The sequence below is a fragment of the Columba livia genome, chromosome 24 (assembly GCF_036013475.1).
Source record: "Columba livia isolate bColLiv1 breed racing homer chromosome 24, bColLiv1.pat.W.v2, whole genome shotgun sequence".
Taxonomy (NCBI): Eukaryota; Metazoa; Chordata; class Aves; order Columbiformes; family Columbidae; genus Columba; species Columba livia.
In genome coordinates, this window is record NC_088625.1 from 4,439,116 (window position 1) to 4,460,046 (window position 20,931).

Below are 20,931 nucleotides of genomic sequence, written 5' to 3' on the forward strand. Positions count from 1 at the left end.
GCTTCTCCATGTGAATGAGAAATGGGAGAAGCCAAACAAGAGCTGGAGACAGAATTAAGCCAAGAGTTTCACAGCCCAACTCAACAAAAGCAGTGAACAAGCAGCCCTTATAGGAATCAGACATGCAGGTGTAATCTAACACAAAGGCAGATGCAGACACAGCTGACGGACAGACAGACTCCCTCGCAGGGTTTTACTTGCAAAGTGAGGAGTGAGACGAGCCCTCGGGGAGCTCTGAGAAACTGGAGGGCTTTGTGATGGCTGCTCTAAGAATATTGTAATCATGGAGTAATTATGGAGCATCTCCAATCAACCAGGCAAATTACATCGTTATTATTACAACTGTCACCAATGTCACAGGGCAGGGACAGAGGCAGGTCACCCCTTGCCCGGGGAGGGGACAGGGTTTGGAGAGCACCAGCAGAACACAGAGCCACTGCACTCCATCACGCTGTATCTCAAGGTACAACACTTAATTAGTCAGCTTGATTTTACCTTTTTTTAATTAAACAAATATCTTCAAGCACAAGAGCAGCCCTTGTCATTTGATTGGAACGTCAGTGTACTAAATGTCATTCCTACAGATGACTAATCTTTAAAAGCGAGTTGCTAAACTCTTTGGCTCAGCTGATAATGAGCCAGAGCAGTAGCGGTGGTTGAAGCTGCCTGGACTCGGAGGGGCTCAGTGCTGCACGTGGCCCTAAGACCTTTTAGCGGCTCAAGGAATTGGGGCTTCCTGACAAACACAGAACGCAGGCTACGGAAACAGGGGATGTGGCATGTCTGTGAGCACATCTCGGCACACTTGCTCCTCTGAGTCGCTGTCATGTTGATAATGAAGAGAAGAATTTCCTCTTTCAGTCTCTCTGGATGTGTTGGTTTTCTCGGTGCAGAGTGAAAACCTCATTTCACTCCGCCTCCTCCATGGGCTCGCTTTTGAACAGGCTTCCCTGGGCTCCCTGATCCTCCATTTTCCCACATGTAACGAAGCTTTGGGAAGCACCCGAAGATTTACGAGCCAAAAGTGCAGCACAGTGTCAGCAGCAGGGGAGCCCATGTGTTGATCCCAATCTGAATGCAAACACTCACCGGCTCTACAACCCATTTTTCCCCACAGACCGGGGTCTCAGCCCTGGATTGCTGCACAGTTCACAATTTCATCTGTAACAAGAATGACTCAGGCTGTCAAATAAGTTATTAACTTCAGCGGCCAGAGTCTCTTCCCATTAGAGCGTTATGGTACGAGATGCCTGCGTGAGACAAGAAGGACCGCCAGGCAGAGCACAGAGCACACGAGACAGCGATGAGAAATTATGTTGGCAACATCATTAAAAGATAAATTGGAGGAAGAAAGGAGGTGTATGTGTGTGGTGACAGCTTCAGAGGGTTGTAACAAACCCTTTGCCACCAGGGCCTTCACAGCTGTCAGATTTCCCAAAGCCAGGGGATGGGGCAGTGGCAGGGTCCCCGTGCTCCACAGGGCGACAATAATCCCAATATCCTCACAATGCCATGGACAGTGACTCCTCCACAAAGGGCAGAAATTGGCAGCTCCCCCTCCTACTTTCCTTCGGGCTTTATTTATAGAAAGGTACCTTTTATTGCCATTTTTGCTTCTTCCTGAGGCTACTCTGCCAGGCTCGAGGCAGAGATAGTATCTAGACCTCCAGGATACAGACAGCTCCACCTTGATGCCAAGGGATTCATCTTCAGAGTAGTTTTATTGGCACTTATGCCTGCCAGGCCCCCTTCTCAGGACTCTTGGCTGAACACTGGCTGCTTGCACTTGGGGAATTTCAGAGCTGAAGTAACTAATAACTTGGACTAACTAACTCTGTCTAAGGTGCCTTCAAACTCAGCCACCCCAGAGGGAGTTGAACGCTCATCGCATCACCTGACGGTCTCTTTTAACAATCCCCATCCATGCCTGAATCTCACTGCTCAGGCCAAGCTTGCACGGGTAGATCCATCAGCATCCCTGCCACGGTACACACACCCACACCCACGTGGGTACAGATGTTCTGGCCCTTACCACTCAGATTCCACCCAGTTTTTTAAATGCTCCCAATTTTAGCGCCTGCAACGTTTTCCTGGTGAAAGCCATGCCAGAAATGACGCTCATCTAACCGACAGACGGACACAAATACTTCCAAATCCTTGAAGAAGGTCATTCCAGGAGCTGCATGCGCTCTGAAAATGAATATGCTAAAGTCACGCCTCGTGGATGTGCCATTATTGTGAGAAAGACACTGGAAGAATTATTCATTAAGTAGTGACTTCTGTAGCTCTAATCTCCATACCCAGCTGCCACTGAGCCCAGCGGATCACAGCCCGTCTGAACAAACCTTTGAATGCCCACACAACCCCACAGCCCAAATCAGCCTCTCCTGGGGCATCGCATCCCTGCAGCTCCTGGGAGAGGGATGGGAAGGACGGAATATTGCTGTATCTCAGCGAGGCTGCAGGGAGCACGCAGACGGAGAGTGCCATAAACTGGCTGGCGGCTGTTCAAGGGTGGCAGGCTTGTGCCAGATTACACTTCTCTCTCCCAAATTAGAAGCAAAACGTGCCACTAGAAAGTCAGGTGAAAGCTGTCTCTCAAGGAAGCAAGAGGCTGCCTCTCAGCACCACTGCGTGAGGCAGCATCTTAAAGCATCCTGCTCATCTGAACACAGCCATTGCTTCCCAAAAAAAGCAACCGCCAGGGTCCAGCTCTGCTTTGTGCTGTCCCAAATCTGCCTGCTTGCCCTGGCAGACGCACATCACGGGTTGCTGACCCACACCAGAAACTGTGCTAGGATTTAGTCACGGCACCATTCCCCTCCCATTGACACATCCACATCAAGCCCCTCATGGAGGCAGATTAATAGTTTCTTTACAAGTATTTGTCTTAGCCCCAGAGCCTGAGCTGAGCATGGTACATACTGACCGTAGGAGACATGAAAAGCCCAACCAGGCACCCTCTCTGCCTCAGTCACGCAGGTTTACCATCCCCGCTAGGCTTCCAGCATCTCCCAGTTGAGAGCAGGACTGCAGCTCACTCCGAATGTCTCACTCCCTCCTTCGGAGACCCAGCCCACTCACAGATCTGCTTCTCAGCAACCGTCATGTGCATCTATTATTCAGGAGAAATATCAACTTATTCATGAGCCAAAATAGGTTCCAGGTACCGCACCCAGGCTCTAACAAAATTCCTCCTGCAAAGCTGCTCTTTTCTCAACCTGGGCTAAGGCGAGAAGAGTGCAGTGCTGCTCTCGCTTTGATCCCTCCGGATGGTTTTACAGCTTTGTTACGGTGAAGGACAGGAGTTAACAACCCTGTCAGGCCGCTCCCTCATCATCTGGTTAATGTACCTCGTTAATGGCTACAGCACAATATCGCTCACCTCCTGTACACTCCACAAACTCCAACCTTTCCCTTGGGCTTGCAGTTACAGCTCCCCACACGGACAGAGGGTTGGCAGGGCAAGGAGGGCACTGGAAGCAACGCGGTGCCCGCAGGAGGACAGTGACTTATCTGGCACGTTGTCACGGGCCCCCGTGGAGTTATTCACATATCAGGGAGGCATTTAGCTACAGCAGGCACGCAGGGGCTCGCACAAAATAGCAAAGTTATGCTTCCCTTGCATCAAGTCTGAGTGTGAACACGGCAGTGCTGGGCTGCTCAGGACAGTGTAATTGCTGCCTCGGATTGAATGATGGATCCTACACCCAATGAGGCAGTATGAATGATTTCTTTCAGCGTTGTTGCTCGTCTGCACATACAGAAAATCCTTCCAGAAGTGCTGATGAGAGGCAAGGCTGGCTGGGCAGGCACGGAGAGGAGGCAGCAGGAAACATGCAAGCGCAGTGCATCTCTTGTTGCGCTTTGAGCATCCACGGCCATTCTAAAATTGAGCAGAGCACAAAGACCACAAAAAGGGCCCAAAATCCTGCTCTGGAGCACCCAAAAATGGTACAGCATGATGACGTGTTTCAACTGTGTAGTGATGGGCCTTGGGACAGTGGTTCCCAGAACACTAATTCCTACCGTAGGACTGCTGCATCAGTACAAGAGTGGCACTATGTTTTGTGGCTGGATGGGGAAGACACAAGCCAAAGCTGGAAAAAGCTCACGTGCATTTACCAGCCATAAGCACTGCAGGGCCACTGGTGTCTCTGCACAGCTCCAGGTTTACAGAGTCGCTGGGATTCGGAGAGAACGATCACAGCAGATCATCTAGTCTGGTCCCGTGTGGTCAGAGTAATGTCATTCCCCAGCACTTGCTGGCTTTGGCTCGTTCCCCAAGAAGCTGGACTTGCAGCCTCTGATAAGTATAGTTCTAACCCTCACAGGGCCACCTGAGTTAAGAGGAATGCGTTGGTACACATTTCTTCTCTAGCTTTAGAAGCTGCTAAACAGATGGGGGAAAAAAAAAGAAAGGAGTTTAGGCAGAAGCCTTCAGCACCCAGGTGGTATTTATAGACAAGCCCAGGGGGAGGTAACCCAGCACCCACTCCACCGTCACACCAAATTTCTCTGCAAGAGGCCACGGTGCGCTGCTCCCAGGCAGCGTTACTTGTGCAGCTCGCTCAGCACCCACACACATATGCAACCAGGCCCACTCAATCACAGCAGCACACAAAAGCATCTTGGCCGTCGCTTTGTGCCGCCGGGACAAGAGAAGAGTACGGGCTATTCAAAAGTACAACTTATCAAAAGTGGGATTCCTCTCCTGCAGATGGTGGTGGGAGTTATGCTTTTTATTCGCTAAGAGCCAAAGCGGGCCCTGAATCACGCTGGCATTATGTTATGATAATGCTGGAGGTATTATAAATGCTTTGCGTGCCAGACAAATCCTGGAGCAGGCTTCCAAATCCCCTCAAAATCCCCACTTGCATCTCTACGTTCATCCATTCATGAAATCCAGAGCAGAGCCTCGGCATCCATCCTTTTCCTCCTGGTCTCTTTCCAGCTGAATGGAAGGTGAGGCAGAGTTAAGGTATTTCTTCTGGATTAGTTGCCTTTTGTCTTTCAGGAGCTGAATCTGAGGGAAAAACTGCGCTAGGGAATTTAAGAATGTCATCCAGCAAGGCAGCTGAGACTAATCCCATGGCCCTTTCTCCTTTCTGGGTTGTGTGCAGACTTCGTTTGCTGAGCTATAGCCTTCAATCCCCATCCACTGGGCTTTGACAGGGCTCCCAGATGGCAGACAGTGCAGAAAAGCAAATTTTTCCTGACAACCCAGCCCACCGGTGTAGAGTGCACAAGGCAGGAATGGAAGGAGAGAGTCTGAACTCTACTTTCCGTGTTGCATTGGCAGGACACCAGCTGTCGTGATTTCTGAGATGGTACTGCGAAGGAACTCGGGGATCAGCAGACACCTCTCTTCGGTGGGCTCTGCATCGCACACACATCTCTGCAACAGCCCGGAGCTGAACAGAGAGAATTCTCAATCATGATGTGAAGATGTAAATCCCTTCCCCAGAGGTCACAGAGATGGGGTTTTCTAATCCCTTTCCGCAGATTGTCCCATTCTAACTGTCGGAATTTCTTCTCTTGGTTCCCATATCTTTGCCAGGGGGCTCCCTATGTGATCACAGGCCAGTCAGCTTTCCCATGTCAGCACTTGGCTGCCCTTCCATCAAAACCACGCACGCAGTATTTTCTCTGTCCACCCTCTTCACTCACATGTTACGCTCCAGTGCAGAGACTGGATGTTCACAGCACCAGGGACTCTGGACCATCAAACCACATCTCAGAAACCAACAGTAAATAGCATTCCAGGGCAGATTCCTGGCTGGAGCTGGGTCAGCAGTGGCTAAGGCAGTAACACACCACTGGAGAGCTAATACATCACCTGCTCCTAAAGAACAGCACAAGAAGAGCATGAAGCCTTGTACAGACGCTTAGCTCTCGTCCCATCTTTAGGAAAACAGCTCAGATCCAAGCAGGAGGGGGATCTTGAGCATTTCCTATTTATTGGGCTATCATATCCACAGGCAGAGACGGTGAGGAACAGCAGGAGGACTAAACCAGCTAAATTTGTGGGCCGAAGCCATGAGCATTGCAGGAAACCGGGATCTGCTCTCTAGCACCACCAATTTTTATTTCCTCCATCTCTCAGCGCCTCAGTTCCCTGGAGGCATAGGGTTCCCATTAAAAAATGTAGGAGGATATATTCAATAGTGACTAATACACTGTCATATTTAGAGCACTTGGGGGTGGTCCAAGTGCCTAGATCAGGATATGAAGATTAATTGTGGGCCACACCCTGTGATCTCCACTCAGCGAAGCCCTTATGAGCTTCTGAAGGTGAATCCAGCCCTGATGCCAACTTGCCAACCCAAACACAAACAGTCGGGGCTCACAGGAGAGAGTCTATCCTCACTCTTCAGACCTTGTGCTGCTGCCTCCCCAGAATTCAGGGATCTCGCTGGAAAGCCCAATATGAAAAGCAGCCTTGGAAGCCAGGCAGCCTCTGGCACTGCTCAACCCTGCAAGACAAAATGCGCAGTGATGCAAGAAAGAACCATATCCTCCCTTCCTATGGATTCGAATCTGCCCACTGGGTTTTGTTTGAAGAAGAAAAAGCTGCTTTTGCACAACTTTTTATTTTTGAGCTGGTAGAAACAGAACAAGGGCAAACGAGAGCAAAGGCTTTGCAAAAGACAAGCCTCCCATAAAGACTAAAAAATGAACTGCAACATTTGCTTCAGTGTCCCATAAAAGACAGATCTCTTCATTTGCCAAGGCTTCTGCTGTTGCAGCACAAGGTGCCAGTCCCTTCCTAGGGCCCGCTGCATCACTCTCCACTACGAGCCACCTCGGTGGGTCAGGAAACTTCGGGCTGCCAACAAGTGGGAAGCTCTTCCCCTCTCCTTGCCCTCGCACTTTGCTGTCCTAGTGAACCAAAATGATTCTTTTTCACTGTATAATCATTCAATTCCTTCGCCAGAACATCTGCCATATTCCTCAATGCTTTGGAGCTGACACAGAAAACGGGTGCTACATACAGAAAAAAGATCTTTTACCCTCTTTTCTCAAGTGCCTCCATTTTCCCACACCTTTTCCATCCCGATTCTGTCAGGTAACCCAAGCAATCCCAATCATTGTAACCTCCTAGCCGAACCTTGGTCAATTAATTCACATTGGAGATCTGTGTACAGAAAAGGACTAATTATATCAACGAGACAAGCAAGATGTATTTTGGCTGAGTTAGGAGAGTTTTCTCATATGACCAGGAATTACTCCCAAAACAAAAGAATGGCTTGGAGCTCCACTGCACATTTGCACAGCCCTTCTTCCATATTTACATGCAGGCACAAACACCCAACCTCCCTCATTCGCACACACTGGTAACACCTCGCTGTAGATGTTCAGGGACACTAACAATTTAGACAAGTCCATACAGATCTGTGCGACAGCCCGCACGGTCTCTTCCAGTCCATAACACATCATCTCCTCAGACGCGTACACAAGCCCTTATATCAACTGACAGTATGCTGGGGCTCGTGACTTTCTGCACTGTGTGCACATGTAGGGACTTCTGTGACACCTCGTTATCTAAGTAACCAAAGCAAATGACTCTTAATCCCATGCCAAGACCCATCAAGAAGCCCCTGAAGGCAAAGGCAGGAGGGGGTATCTGACAGACAGTGCGGAACAAATGGATATTGCAGCAGCAAGAGCCTGCCAAAGATAGTGAGGGACACTCACCCAAGACCTCTGCTTACTGGGATTAACTGGATATGGGCTCTGCAGCTGCAAACATCAGGTTCTCCTCAGTGTTTTCCCAAACATCTGGGCTAAGGCACCTCCCAATACTATTTGAAGTTGCGCCTTCTGGTCTGGCTGGCAGAAATTAGGACTTTGAGGGTCAGAGACCCAGGAATCGAGTCAGAGAGAGGCCCATCAGAGAAAAGGAAAGCATCGTTTGTGGACAGCTTCATTGATCACCATGGACTTTCTCCCCCACAGTCACTGTTTTTCATCCCCATCCACTCCCACAACATATGTCACAGGGATCACTCCTCAGATGGCAAAGCTTCGCTCGGCCATCTCCTATTCCTCCAAAAGACAGCACTCAGAAAGCTTTTCCCTTCCAGCAGCCTCAAAGTTGGCTCTCGCCACGGCTGGCACGAATGAAAGGGATTTCAGTTCCCCCCCCTCCTAAATCCCATCCCTTTCTGTTGCAAAGAAAGGCAGAGGATGACCAAGGGAAGGGAAAAGCAACTCCCTCCATCGCCTGTCACCTCTCACCTCCCTCCTGTGTGTGTTTCCGCACGGGTGGGCTGGAAGGGCACATTGTAGCCCCCACGCAGCTTCATGGGGAGGAGCCCAGGAGGGGAGCCCCAGAGCAGGTGTGGGGCTGGGAGGGCAATGCTGGCCGCACCGCGCTCCCGGAGCCGACACACCGGCGTATTTCCCATTAACCAGCCAGCCCTCCCCAGGCAAAGCAGCTTGGCGTCCCCAGGCACCCAGCCGGAGAAAGGAGGGCCAAGTGATCTCCAGCACGGCAGCCCCCGGGACCCATTCTGCATTCTTTAAATACACTGGAAGGGGTAGAAAAATCATCTTGAGTCTTCCCTGCTTCCTCCCCGCTGCATACACACATCCATACACACACCCAGCGCTGTGCATAAAGCATCTCTGTCCTGCTCAGCCCAGCCATGCAATGCCTGCAAGAGGCAAGAGTTACCTTATTCCCACAGCCTGAACCGTCTTCTCTCTCCATCGTGGCTGGGAAGCTGCTCCCATTCATGCTTTAATCCCTGAGAACAGAGGCACGATTCAAAGCGGCTGTTCACCCACCAGAGTGGGCTCCCCCCGGCAACCTCCTCCTCCTTCTCTTCTCCCTTTTTCCTTGTTTGTTGGGTCCAGATTTTTTTTAATTTTTAATGTATTCTTTCTTAATCCAGGCAGCAACCAAGACACTCCTTCATTGCCTCTGTGTTTCACTCACAAAGCAGCAGCATTGGAGAGCTCCTTCCTCCTCCACTGCCTCTGTGGAGCTCCAGTTCCCCAGGTCTGCGTTTCTGCAGCGTGGCGTTAAGGGAAAGAAAGAGAGTGAAAGAGGGAGGGAGGGAGCGTGCAAACAGGGAGGAGGAGGAGGAGGAGGAAGCCAAGGGGGTGCGGGAGGAAGAAGCCAGAGCGTGGCTGACTGCTTTGTATCCAGAGCAGCGCCGACAGCCCCTTCCCTCCCCCCCAACAGTGGAGAACCTGCGCTGCTAATGGTCTGTACCAATTTATTCCACTTAGGCAGGGGCACTTCTCCCTGCGACAGGAGGAGAAGCCAAGGAAGGCTCTGAGAAGGCCCCTTAAGGAATTGGTTCCTGCTCTCCTCACTCCACGGCATCACCCACAAGAGTTTGCAGCCACAGGCTGGGGGAGACGCTCTCCCAGCTCGGCAGGCAAATGCAAAGTGTGATGCTGGGCAGGGCTGGGTGTGAGGGAAGGGTCTTGCGGGCGAGGAGGCTCAGCACCTCTCTGAGCAAAAGCAGTGACCATATGCTGGGTGGAAAGCAAGGTTCCCCTCCAGTCGCTTGGGAGCTCGGCTCCACTTTCTGCACGCACGCTTTAGTGGAAGCACCTCCACTCGCCATGCATGCCCAGACTGGTGGCTCCCCGGCTGAGGCCACTGGGTAACGCTCATTAGATCTCATGCAACTCCCCGTCCATGTCTTTGCACGGCCCCGCTCAGCCATCCCCACCCAAAAAGCAAGGGAACCCCATGTCCGCTCTGGCAGTCGACTGAGAGCATCAGCATTGGGCCAAGGACAGCAGGAGCATGCTTCCCCCATGGGAGGGATGTTCTGGATGTGACTGGGGCTGCCCTTGATCTGGGGACAATTGCACTAAGCCCAGTGGGCAGACAGGACACTTCTGTGACCTCTAACAATGCAGCAGGACCCCAGGGATACTCGCCTTCCTCATGGGGACCAGCTGGAGGACGCAGGACTCAAAGGGGCTGGGGAGCAGAGCGAGGATCTTATCTCCTGATACTGCCCTTTAATGGTTAACCCAGGCAGGGCTGACTCATGCTCAGCAGCAGATTTCTCCGAGATGGCTGAACACCACAGTACGTACGTCTCTGAATGCCTCGCTCACAGCTGGACCGTTTAACGTGAGCCAAAAGTCAGCCTCGAGGTTGGAGTCACCTTTCACATGTCCTGCTCGCCTGATTCCCAGCAGATCAACCCCCTCCACGTGCCACCATCCCCTCCTGGTTACGTGTCCCACAGTGGACATGCACAGACCCACAGCCACAGCTACTCCCTGTTACTCCCTCTCTTCCAGATCTGGTAAGGTTACAGTGCCATGGTAACCTGGAGGTACAGACAGATCCACTTTACCAAAAAAGGAACAACAAAATAAGAACCACAGCCTTCCAGTTACTGTGAAAAGTTTCAGTACTCAGGGAGCTGTGGCCCATATATCGTGGAGCAAACCTCACCACTTTCATCAGGCTTTTCATTTTGAACCCATAGCATCCAGACCCCAGTTTTAATCTGTGGGTCTCGAGGGATACCTGGGAGCAGAGATGTCTGTTATGTAGTTTGGAAGTGAAAACACTACCCACAAATTAACAAGCGTTAAGACACACTAGCTTCTGCTCAGCCACCTCCTCTGCAAAACAAGGCAGTTCTTGCAATCAAAGGGAACGTGGCCTTTTTTGTCCTTGGTCTCATTTTCCGCAAGGTACCTAGGGAGAGATCAGCTCTGAAGACTACTTGCCTGGGAATTTTGTGCCAATTCAGCTACTACTAAGGATTTTACTGAACTCTATGTCTATTAAAAATGCATAATGTCCGCTTATATCAAAAGGGCGGCTTCAGACCCATTGCTTTTCCAGCATGTCCCAGGCTACCTGCTGTTATGGCATTCAAGAGATAGATGGGAAGGAACTGTCCCTAGAGGCCCATATCAAGGGATAAGAAAGGGCACATCCACTGACTATTTCAGAGCTGGGTAAGAGAGGAGAAAACAAGGGAGAAGAGCTGTAAAAACGCTCCTGCCACAAAACCTAGACACATAAAAAATCAGGGAGGAGGGAAAGGAGATGTGCTACACCTGAGATTTATAAAAATTATGGGTGAGCAGTAACATTTCAGGCTCAGCCCTGCATCAGCATCTCCAAAGACTCGCAAAGGTGAAAGACATTGGGAGAAGTGTCAAAAAAGCTCAGGAGGGATATAGACACATGCAGAGAGGCATCGCCGTGTCCCTCCCCTGCCGCCCCAACTGAAAATTACAGCCTGACGCGCTCAGAGCTGCTTTCTGTGATCAGAGCAGCAGAACAACAGTGCAGAGGCGCTGCTCTGACATTTCCAAGGTTGCCCCTTTGAACCTTAGCATATCGACTCACTTGTGTGCTGGGTACAGTGTGCCCCATTCGCCAGAGCCGAATTCCAGGAGAGGGCAGGCTCACCAGGCACAGAATACGGGAGGAGAGGCTCAGGCGACCCTCCCAAAGGATTTTGGGATAAAAGGGGGAGAGGTGTTGTTTGCCTGGAATCCAGGGTGCTTCACAGAGGATGTGAATCTGAAACACGCAGCATCGCTGTTGACAGCAGTGTATATAAACAGAGCAGTATTTTCCCACTCCCTCCCCTTTCTTATTATAGCACAAAACACCCCGAGTAAAATATACACACACACACCAATCCACTATAAAAGGAAAACAAAGCCCCAAGTGTGCACGCGCATGCACACATAGATATTCTTCTGGAGTATGGAGCATACATCCAATACCTTAAATGTCATTTTTTAAATATTAATGCTGTGCTTCTGGCTAGGTTTATGTAAGGTTTGTTACCACAGGACTGGAACACAAGAAAACCTAAACTAGACACTCTCTGCTCGCCCCAGCCATGCAGGGGTTCACTCTTTGACCATCTCCCCCTCCCCGACTCCAGACGCGGGCAGCGGCAGAGCTGGGGCAGACACACACCCCCCAGGATTTTTCTAGGAGGGGGGAGAGCTGCGGCTTCTTTTCCCCCTGTTCCCGCAGCTTGCAGCTCGCCATCTGTCCCCGTCAGGAGGATCTCTGCTTGGAACCACTCTGCAGGCAGGCACGAGCACGAGCGATGCCTCTCTGACTAAACAACCTCATTAGCCGAGGTAGCGCAGGGCAAAGGGAAGAGCGCGAGGGCAAATATTCAGCAAATAGCAGGGTATGTTTCAGCCGTGCACACACACGCACAGTGCACAGACACAGCGGATCAGCTGGAGCAACCCAAGGGCTGATGTGGTCCACGAGTCCCATCTAACTTGGCTGGCAGTGTTGGTTGACATGTGCACACTGGGCAAAAAGCCCCTCCAGCAAGCACCCGCTAGGCCAGTTATTATTCTCCAAGGGCCAAACAGAGGCCAACAGGTTTTCCAGCAGAGCAAAAGCTTCTTATGGAGTGGAGCAACACATTCTGCTATTTGCACGGCGCGTCTCCAGCACATGCTGCTATTGCCCTTGTTGCTGTGCTACAGAGAGCAATTACCAGCCTTTTAGTCTGTTGGGCTTCAGTGGGGGGGAAACTGGCGGATAATCCTGTGACAAAGCTACTCTGAAGCCAAGGTTTCTTTTTCTTCTAGCAAAGGTACAGTAAGCAACAATAAAAGCTGTCTTCCCATCCAAAATGTCCTGATGTTCTACTCAAAAAGTCTATCTCACGGGTTTCATCTACGCAGGCTATCGGAGATGGTTCCTCATCACCCAGCTCAACCCTGTGACCATCCTGGATTCAATGTGCCCTCAAGCTGCTTCACAGATACCCGCAAAACACAGGAGTGGGTCAGAGCAAGCGCTGGGGAGATGGAGATCAAAAGAAAAGCCATGGTGATGTATCAGCAGGTGGTGCTCTCCCCTTCCAATCAGGGAACAAGTTAAACCCCAGGCTGGCGTTTTACCACTGGGATTTCACGTCAGCCTAACGTCAAACCCTTCTTCTCTGCTGCAGTTCTGAGCCCACGCCAGGACAGTCACGCTCTGCATGGAGCTCCCCTTGGACAGTGGCGCTTCTTAACATCTTGGAAGAAACTCTTCATGGGCTAAAGACCCATCATAGGCAAAACTAACTCAGGAGAATACCTAAAAGAAAATGGTTTAACACATTGCTGGGAGTTGGCAGGAGTGATTCAATAACTCCTAGACTCTTTGTCCAGCTACAGCCTTTCTCTGATCATTATCCTGGCCAGAATCCAAGGCAGAGATTGTTCAGAGACTAGAGCAACCCAGACAGTGCTAAATCACATACATCCAAACTGTTCTCAAAGGGATTTTAATTTATTGGGAAGGATCCTCTTAGCAAACAAACATAAACAGCGATCCAGCTCTCTCCACATTGCTTTGTAATTAAGCTCTGTTTCTAAACCCTCCACACACGCATCATACAGGTCGGAAGCTCTTGTCTTTGCTCTGGGTGCCACAGCTTGAGGTCAGGAAGCAAGAACATACACGCACGACTGGAATTATTGCTGGGTCTCCCGGTGTGTTGGATTTACAGATCACAGAAGTCACAGGCTGCTTTTTCGTTTATTTTTTAGTGTTCAGGAGACTTACCAGCAAGCCCAAGCCAAAAGCTGGTGTTTCTCTCTGCCTTAATACTTCAGCTGTGCTGTAGGCACGTGCTCTGACATCCCCTCATTTTCTACCACTGCATTGCCAGGCAGTTCTGGATCTTACTGGGAAAGAACCTCCGTTAAGAGCCGCTTGTGACACTCTGGGATTGCAACACAATGAACTGCTAGAGCGAGACATAGAAGCGCATAAATAATCATAATATCTCGCACGTCCCAAGATCACACAAGCAATTTAGACTCTTTTTTCCGTGTCCCGTTTATAAATATTCATTTCAGAGCTCTTTTAAACCAGCAGAGCCTGATGCAGAGTTGCTCCAAAAGCTCTGCAGGTGAACTGCACCTTTTTGCTCATCCTGCCAGGGTGTGCATGGCCCCGCTGCCTCTTACCTGCAAATATTCACAGACCACAACAGCACAGAAACAGCAGCAAATATCTCAGCATCTCCTGTCCCTGCCATATGCCGATTCCCTGCTATTAACCTCTGTCTCCAAACTATTACATGACCACATGGGAATCACATCACCCTGTCTGGGTTTACCCAGCTGCCACTCAATGGGATCACTTGGATCTATAAAAAACTGTTGTGTTCATGCCTGGAAAAGAAAACTTAGTATGCAAACACAGAGATAAATCCTCTGATGTGCACATTTATGTTTTTATCATGTAGTTAATCAGGAAAGAGTATGTTCAGTTTAGATACAGCTCCACACTTTGCCTCTATAATCCGAATCCCAGAAGGGCCTTATAAAACCATAATCTGCAATGCAAAATCGCAAAGCATATGGGAGTGTCTATAGATTTTCCAAATCACCTGTGCCCTAATTTAATATGAATAACAATTAGTTTACTCTTATCAGTTAATTGTGCCCCTTGTGGATTCAGCAACACTGCATCTCGTCGCCAAACGCCTTTGTCTGAGCAAACTTTAATTACACTTCCTCCCTCGGCCCAGCCCTTCTTGCAGCTTTGGCAACAAAGGCGAAATTGCTGTTAAACAAAACGTCCCACCGCCACCGACAACAAAAAGGGAGCAAAGCGCATTGCTTCCTGATGGAATCAGAGAACTAAAGGAAAGCAGTCTGGGGTTAATAGCAGAGCGTTATTCCAGTCTCCCCAACTCAGCAAGAGCAGCCAACATCCCCACAGCACCTTGGACGAGCGGCAGGAGGAGCTTCTGCAGCCCCAGATAGCACTGACACCCCTCCATCCCTCTCTCTGCTCCAGGAGACGTGACTCCCAGCTTGGGGCACCAGCAGGAGCTTGGAGAAGTCTTTCATTTCACCTCCAGTGCTGTGATTAGCAGAGGACTGAGAACCAGGGTCCTGTTTCCAGCTCTGCCACCAACTCCAAACATGCCAGGTACGTCACTCTGAGCCCACTGCCTCACCCGTTTCAACAGCAACAACACTGTCATTGATAAAGCTGATGGGATGTGCACACACACTCACCCAATGCTTTGCTATCCATCCTGAACTGAAAATACTGTGGATGCACCACTAAGTGCTGCAACATTTACCTATTGGCATGGGATACGCGTTTTCTTCTCAAGGCCCAGAAGTGAATCATGCAAAAAACAGATTGAAGATGACTGTGTTTCTACTTGCATTTCGAACACCACAGGGTTTTGCACACACACACAGGCCTTAAATTTCAGTTATACCACCACCTTGGCAGCAGAATGTTGCCTTTGCGTAGCAGAGGGTAGCAGAGATGAAGGAACAAGTCTGAAAAGTGGTCAATAAAGCCTCTGCTGTTCGGAATGTTCCCAACCCAGTAGAACCAGCCCAGCAATGGAGAGGCATTGCAGCAGCAGAATGAGATGTCAAAGCCATGGAGTGACTGAACAGAGACGAAAAGGACACTCACCCTGCTAAAGTCAGGGAGTCCATCACCTGCCACATCAAATACAATCATCATCTTCCTATAGCATGACTTCTGCTCCCGTCTAAAATGGGATTATCTTCACCCTTACAAAGGAATAAGCTACTGTGAATATTTAATTGCTTTTACTACTCTCCTGTAATCGTTATCGTGACCTTTCCATGCACTATTTTGGTGTGCCTCTCACCAGGTCATCATTTCTAAGCCATAGGCTCCAGTGGAACAGCAACATTAATCTACAGACAGCAGATGCCAAGGTCTTGGTGTTTGGTCTCTCCTGGTAAAAAATGATGCCACGAGTTAGATCAGGTTGAGCTCTGGCATTCTGGCAATGCCAGGAAAGATCTCTGATGTAGTGGATCCTTCCACCTCTCTCTTTGATCACCTCATTAGCTTAGCAAGCAGTGAAGAAAAGCATCAGTCAGGACTGGCTGGCAGGCGAGAGCAGGGACAGTCTTTTGACCGTCTGATACTCCTCAGAACAAAGCTTGTGGCTCAAGCAGGGCTGCAGGAAGAAGCTAGAAATACAAACCAAACAAGAGCCTATTCTGCAGAGCTGCCAGGTTGGGCAGTGTTCACGCAGGTCTGACAGCCTCACCCTGTAAATGAATTGTTTCTTCTGAAAGCAGAGGAGAGATCTCATCCATCTCAGATACTGCAAATCCACGTACAGAACAGAATTGAACTGGTCTTTCTGAGTGAATGTATTTTATTAAGAATGCTGTTTAAATGGCTACCAACTTATCAAAAAGCCTTTTCATAATCAGATATCTAACACTTGCTCATTATTCATGCTCCTTTCCTCTTCCCTCCCTTGTCTCCCAGCTATTTGTTCCCATCTAGAAAGAGAGCAACAAATCTCCCAAAGCAGACCTGCCAAAACTGAGCTCAAGTCTTCCTCCATCCGTGCATACACTGCACTCCAGGTGAGGGACTGGCCAAGTCCTTCCAAGAAGAAAATAGCTCAAGTCCTAACTGAAACCTAAAGGGAGACAGAAACCTAAATTGTGTGTGCTTGCAGGATCACTGAGACTCAGAGCAATCTCATTCAGAGCGTACACTGATGACATACACACGGGCAGGAAAAGGAACGGCATTTGGACTCGAGGACAGACGAGCAAACGTGTGGCCTTCCTGCAGGAATACAGATCTGAGCTTTGCAAGTTGGGCCGTGTCTGGCACACGGAGCACTGATGTCCGCGGTGCCTGCGGACGTGCGGGATTCAGATCCAGCGGCATCCTCTGCCAAGGCGCCGAGCCCATCGTTTCAAAGGAACGCACTATTATGAAAACGACAAACATCTCACTTCTAAATAACCACTTTGTTGCTGAATCTCAAAGCCCTTTAGCACAGCTGCTGCAACAAGCGTAATGGCAGAGACAGGAACGGGAGTCGGACTCTTCCTTGGGCCACAGGGCTCCACTTGCACAGAAGATGTTTTCAAACCGGCCCAAAGTGTCCCTGGAACTAAATAAACTTGGGACTGCATGCACTCAGTTTAACACTGTGTTTGATGCTGCCCAGTTTCTCCTCCCATCTCTATTCCAATAAATGCAGCTGTTAAATACCTGCCTAAGACAAAGAATCAAAACGGCAGGACTCGGAGGCTTGGTTGGTCACGATGCTTCGCTTCAGCCCTGCAACCTGGAGCACCGAGACACCATGCTATGTTTTTATTACTTGTGACAGTTCAGCAGTCCATGTCCTCTCCTCTCCTCTCCTCTCCTCTCCTCTCCTCTCCTCTCCTCTCCTCTCCTCTCCTCTCCTCTCCTCTCCTCTCCTCTCCTCTCCTCTCCTCTCCTCTCCTCTCCTCTCCTCTCCTCTCCTCTCCTCTCCTCTCCTCTCCTCTCCTCTCCTCTCCTCTCCTCTCCTCTCCTCTCCTCTCCTCTCCTCTCCTCTCCCTTCTGGTCCCTCAGCCTGGAGAGACAGCATTTTCTGGTTTAGAACAGGGCCTGAGTGTTTTGCAAAAAATTCATTTCATCAGCCAGACCTAACTCTGTAAAGCAAAGTGAGAGATGTGAGGTTTAAATTTGCAGTGTGCTCAAGTTCCCAGGGCAGGCTGGTAACGAAACCCAAGCCTCCCGGTTGCCAGGCACTGCTCTAACCTGTTTTTCTGAGACTTGCACAGCTCTGGACAAAGGACATACACATATTTCAGTCTTGCGGCTCAAAAAGCCTTCCTGTGCTCCTTTTCCAAAACAACAGGGGTAATCTCATCACCCCCAAGCCACGCACACAGAGGAGAGGTTGAGTTTTGGAGATACCAAGTCCACACTTAGAGCAAGACATCTAACATCTGAATAAAGGAAAAGTCTGTAGCAGCTCCATGTTTGCACAGACACTTGCACTTAAAGCAGACTAAAATCCCTCTGCTTCACACTTCCCCAATTGAATCCGGCATCCAGACTCAGTACAATAACTCCACCAGCAGCAAAGTGTCCCATGCAACAGAAGTAAAATATTAACTTGTATTTGTAGACAGTTTATTTTTAAATGCCGATGAAACACTACTCCATTGTTCCGCATCTTTTAAAAACAAGCCAGTCACACACACTATGTCAGCCCAGGCCACATCTGAGGAAACAGAAATAAGCACAAAAGAAGTTTTTTCTCCTGTTCTTTCTTTCTAAGACACGAACAGCTCAGGACACTGCTAAAAGTCTGCATGGCCAACTCAGCTTATATGGAAAGAGGAAGGACCAAGTGCTACGCTATTTGCCCCAAGACAGTCTCCTCAAGCACCCTGAAGTCCAGCCGCTATTTCATGTGCATCTCTTCCTCCTCTGCTGATTTTCCAGTCCAGGGCGTCTCTGTTTACAGGCCCTGGGTTGTACCCTGGTGTCAGAGCTGTCAGGCGCTTGCAGCAACTGACAGGCAGCAGTTCCGTTCAGCACAGTCGGGTGAACAGCCCCTTCCAGCACATTTTGTTATTCACAGGCTCCGCCTGCTAATTGCTTTGTGAAATGGGGAAAAAACAGATGACGAGCAGAATGCAGCTCCTGACAAATTCCCCAGCACTGTAAATACGACTCACCTTGCTGTAAACAAGGAAATGCTAAGTGGCGGCGCTGGCTTGTGCGTAAGTTAGAAAACAGGAAAACACACAGTGCAGCAAAAACCCCCTCAAGCTCCAATGCCACAAGACATCTTGCCCAAGGGTGAGAACCCCAATCTATTTTGTGTTTCGCTCTGAAGATACCTGTGAGCCTCTGGAGGGCTCGTGCTAATGCCAGCACAACTACAAACCATTTAGCCAGCGCTGATGAGTGCTCAGCAACCTCTTCATCTGGCTGAAGATACTCAGAATCAGGCTCCCACAGGCAAGCTCTGCCCTCAGAACTACACCTGCCAAAGAACGAGGGCAAGGAAAGACTTGACAAAACAAAGAACTTTATTGCATTCAGACTCTAAGCATCTCTGTATCAGTCATGCTAGGTGAGCAGAGGCCTCTGCAATTTACAGTGCACAGTTCCGCTACAGAGCCAAGGATCTACGGGCTCTTTGCAGGTATTTCGTCTCTGCTACTTTAAGGGAAACATAATTTGCTCTTAAAAATAATGAGATTTAAAATTAATAAGCTTGGGGCTTTCAGCTTTCTGGACTCTGAATCTGTAGGCTACACTTTCAATATACTTTCAGATTTCTCCTCCATAGCCACAAGGCCTAGAAGCTTATTTAAAAACAAAAGCTCGAGCTTCCTATGGTTTCAGGAACCGGGACCCTACAGAGAAACATCAAATACCGCAAGATCCACAATCACATCGCAAAAATTGACAGCGCTAGTATATAAGCACACAGTACTGCTACTTACTTGCTGATCTAAACTATTGTGCGGTGATACGGTTCAACAGCGTGAGTCATTCCACCCCAGAGGCAATTGCATTTCAATACTAAATGCAGAAGCAACACAAAACCCAGGTGCACGCTCACAGCTGTCAGTCTTTGGAGACAGAAGGTGCTGGAAGCACTAAGACTATATAGGGCTGCAAACAATGGGAAACTCCAAGAGCAAGAGATAAGTAAATGCTTTCTGCAGATACCTTGCAACTCCTTGTAGAAAGACGCAAGTAGAAGAAAACGTCCACGTGTGGTAAGTGAACTATGGTACTGTTTGGGACACAAGGACATCAGCTCTAATAGAAGATACCAAATAAAGTCAAGAAGATTAGGGAAAATGGCCATGGAAATTTTAATTCACAGGATCCTTTTTCTGCAGACAGATGGTCATTTCAGCTTTCTATCCTCTAATCCCTTGTTCTGCAAAGCAAACATCCTAAATCCCAGATAATGTAGGTTTTACCATCTCATACATTTCCCACCGCATTAAGGCTGCCCCGGCGATACGATACATATGCTTAAACATCTGCACGCCTCAGTAATTCACAGGCACAAGAATCTCCCACCTGGATGAGCAGAGAGGTGATCCCTGCATCCTGGGCTCCAGCCTCAGAAGCCAGCACGGGCTGGAGCATCATGGGGATTAAATGGAACCTTCTCCTGGAAATGGCTTTTCTCTGGCACAGCCAAAACTCCTCATCCGTGTCTCTAAAGAGGAGGAAGGTTGCCTGTCATTTGACTTTGGCAAATGAACCAGTTCCTGGTGGAAGAGAGAGAGGAGCAAGAAGGCTCAGCGCACAGAAATTAATTACCAGTTTCTCAGTTTCCCTTTTCATTAGCTCAACTCGTTCACAAGGAGCAGTAAGCATCTCAGCCTCACAGAGAGCGTTCACCATTAAACAGATATTGAAATGAATTTCATGAAATATGCATATTGTTTGCTTCCGAAAAAGCTGTTTAGATCAGACTATGAAAAGACCAGAAATTAAGGATTAGATCAACAGTCACTCTCCATTTACCCTCTAATGAGCCCTGGATGGATGCAGAACAAAGGGACAGTCTGTAAGGGCTCTAAAAGAGGTAGGAGCACCGGACACCCTCTCAGCTGATGTGCAGGTATTGAGAAACAGTTCCTAGCTCTTGGAAATGGCTGAAGATCCAGTCTGTCTTCCACACAGGGCAACATCTTGAAACGTTCAAATGTCGCACATCGCATCTTGGGATTGTTGTTTCTGACAGACTCTCTCATCTCGCATGGCTAATAGCTCATTGTTTGTATTCATGCACGAGGAGTAAATTCTTCATTATTGGAGAGATCTGACATGTACAAACAATTGGAGTAAATTGATTGTATTTTCCAAATCATCACACAGACTCTAATTCTATCTGTGAGGCGCACTAATTTGCACTAGAATTACCTTCTAAATTAGGAATTAGAGCTTTTGACAGGGAAGAGCAATGACTGTCCTTGTGTTGCAAGGCTGGTGGGGGGAAGGGTGCAGGTCCCTTCCCAACTCACACTGCAAGAGGCCTTTTGTCTGCCCTCAGAGTTCACTGAAGTGCGGTGAAGGAGAGACCTGATTAAACAAGGCTCCAGCATTTTTCAGAGAGGTTTAGATGCACATTTGAAAGAAACAGAGTATTTAAATGGAAT

At 49.1% G+C, this 20,931-nt stretch overlaps 1 protein-coding gene across 23 annotated transcripts in view; it reads right to left on the reverse strand.

The window, feature by feature from the left end:
- B3GAT1 (beta-1,3-glucuronyltransferase 1) overlaps window positions 1-20,931 on the reverse strand; it is a 96,231-nt gene that overhangs the window by 20,330 nt on the left and 54,970 nt on the right. For 10 of the 23 annotated variants that reach the window (XM_065040508.1, XM_065040505.1, XM_065040517.1 and 7 more), the window contains one exon: window positions 19,844-20,037. The exons of 5 other annotated variants lie outside the window; for them this stretch is intronic. The gene's annotated coding sequence lies outside the window, so the exon portion shown is untranslated. Of the gene's footprint in view, window positions 1-3,385; window positions 5,415-8,680; window positions 9,259-19,843; window positions 20,038-20,931 lie in introns of those variants that run through there. 8 more of the 23 variants (XM_065040511.1, XM_021296871.2, XM_005509166.3 and 5 more) reach the window with 6 other exon arrangements.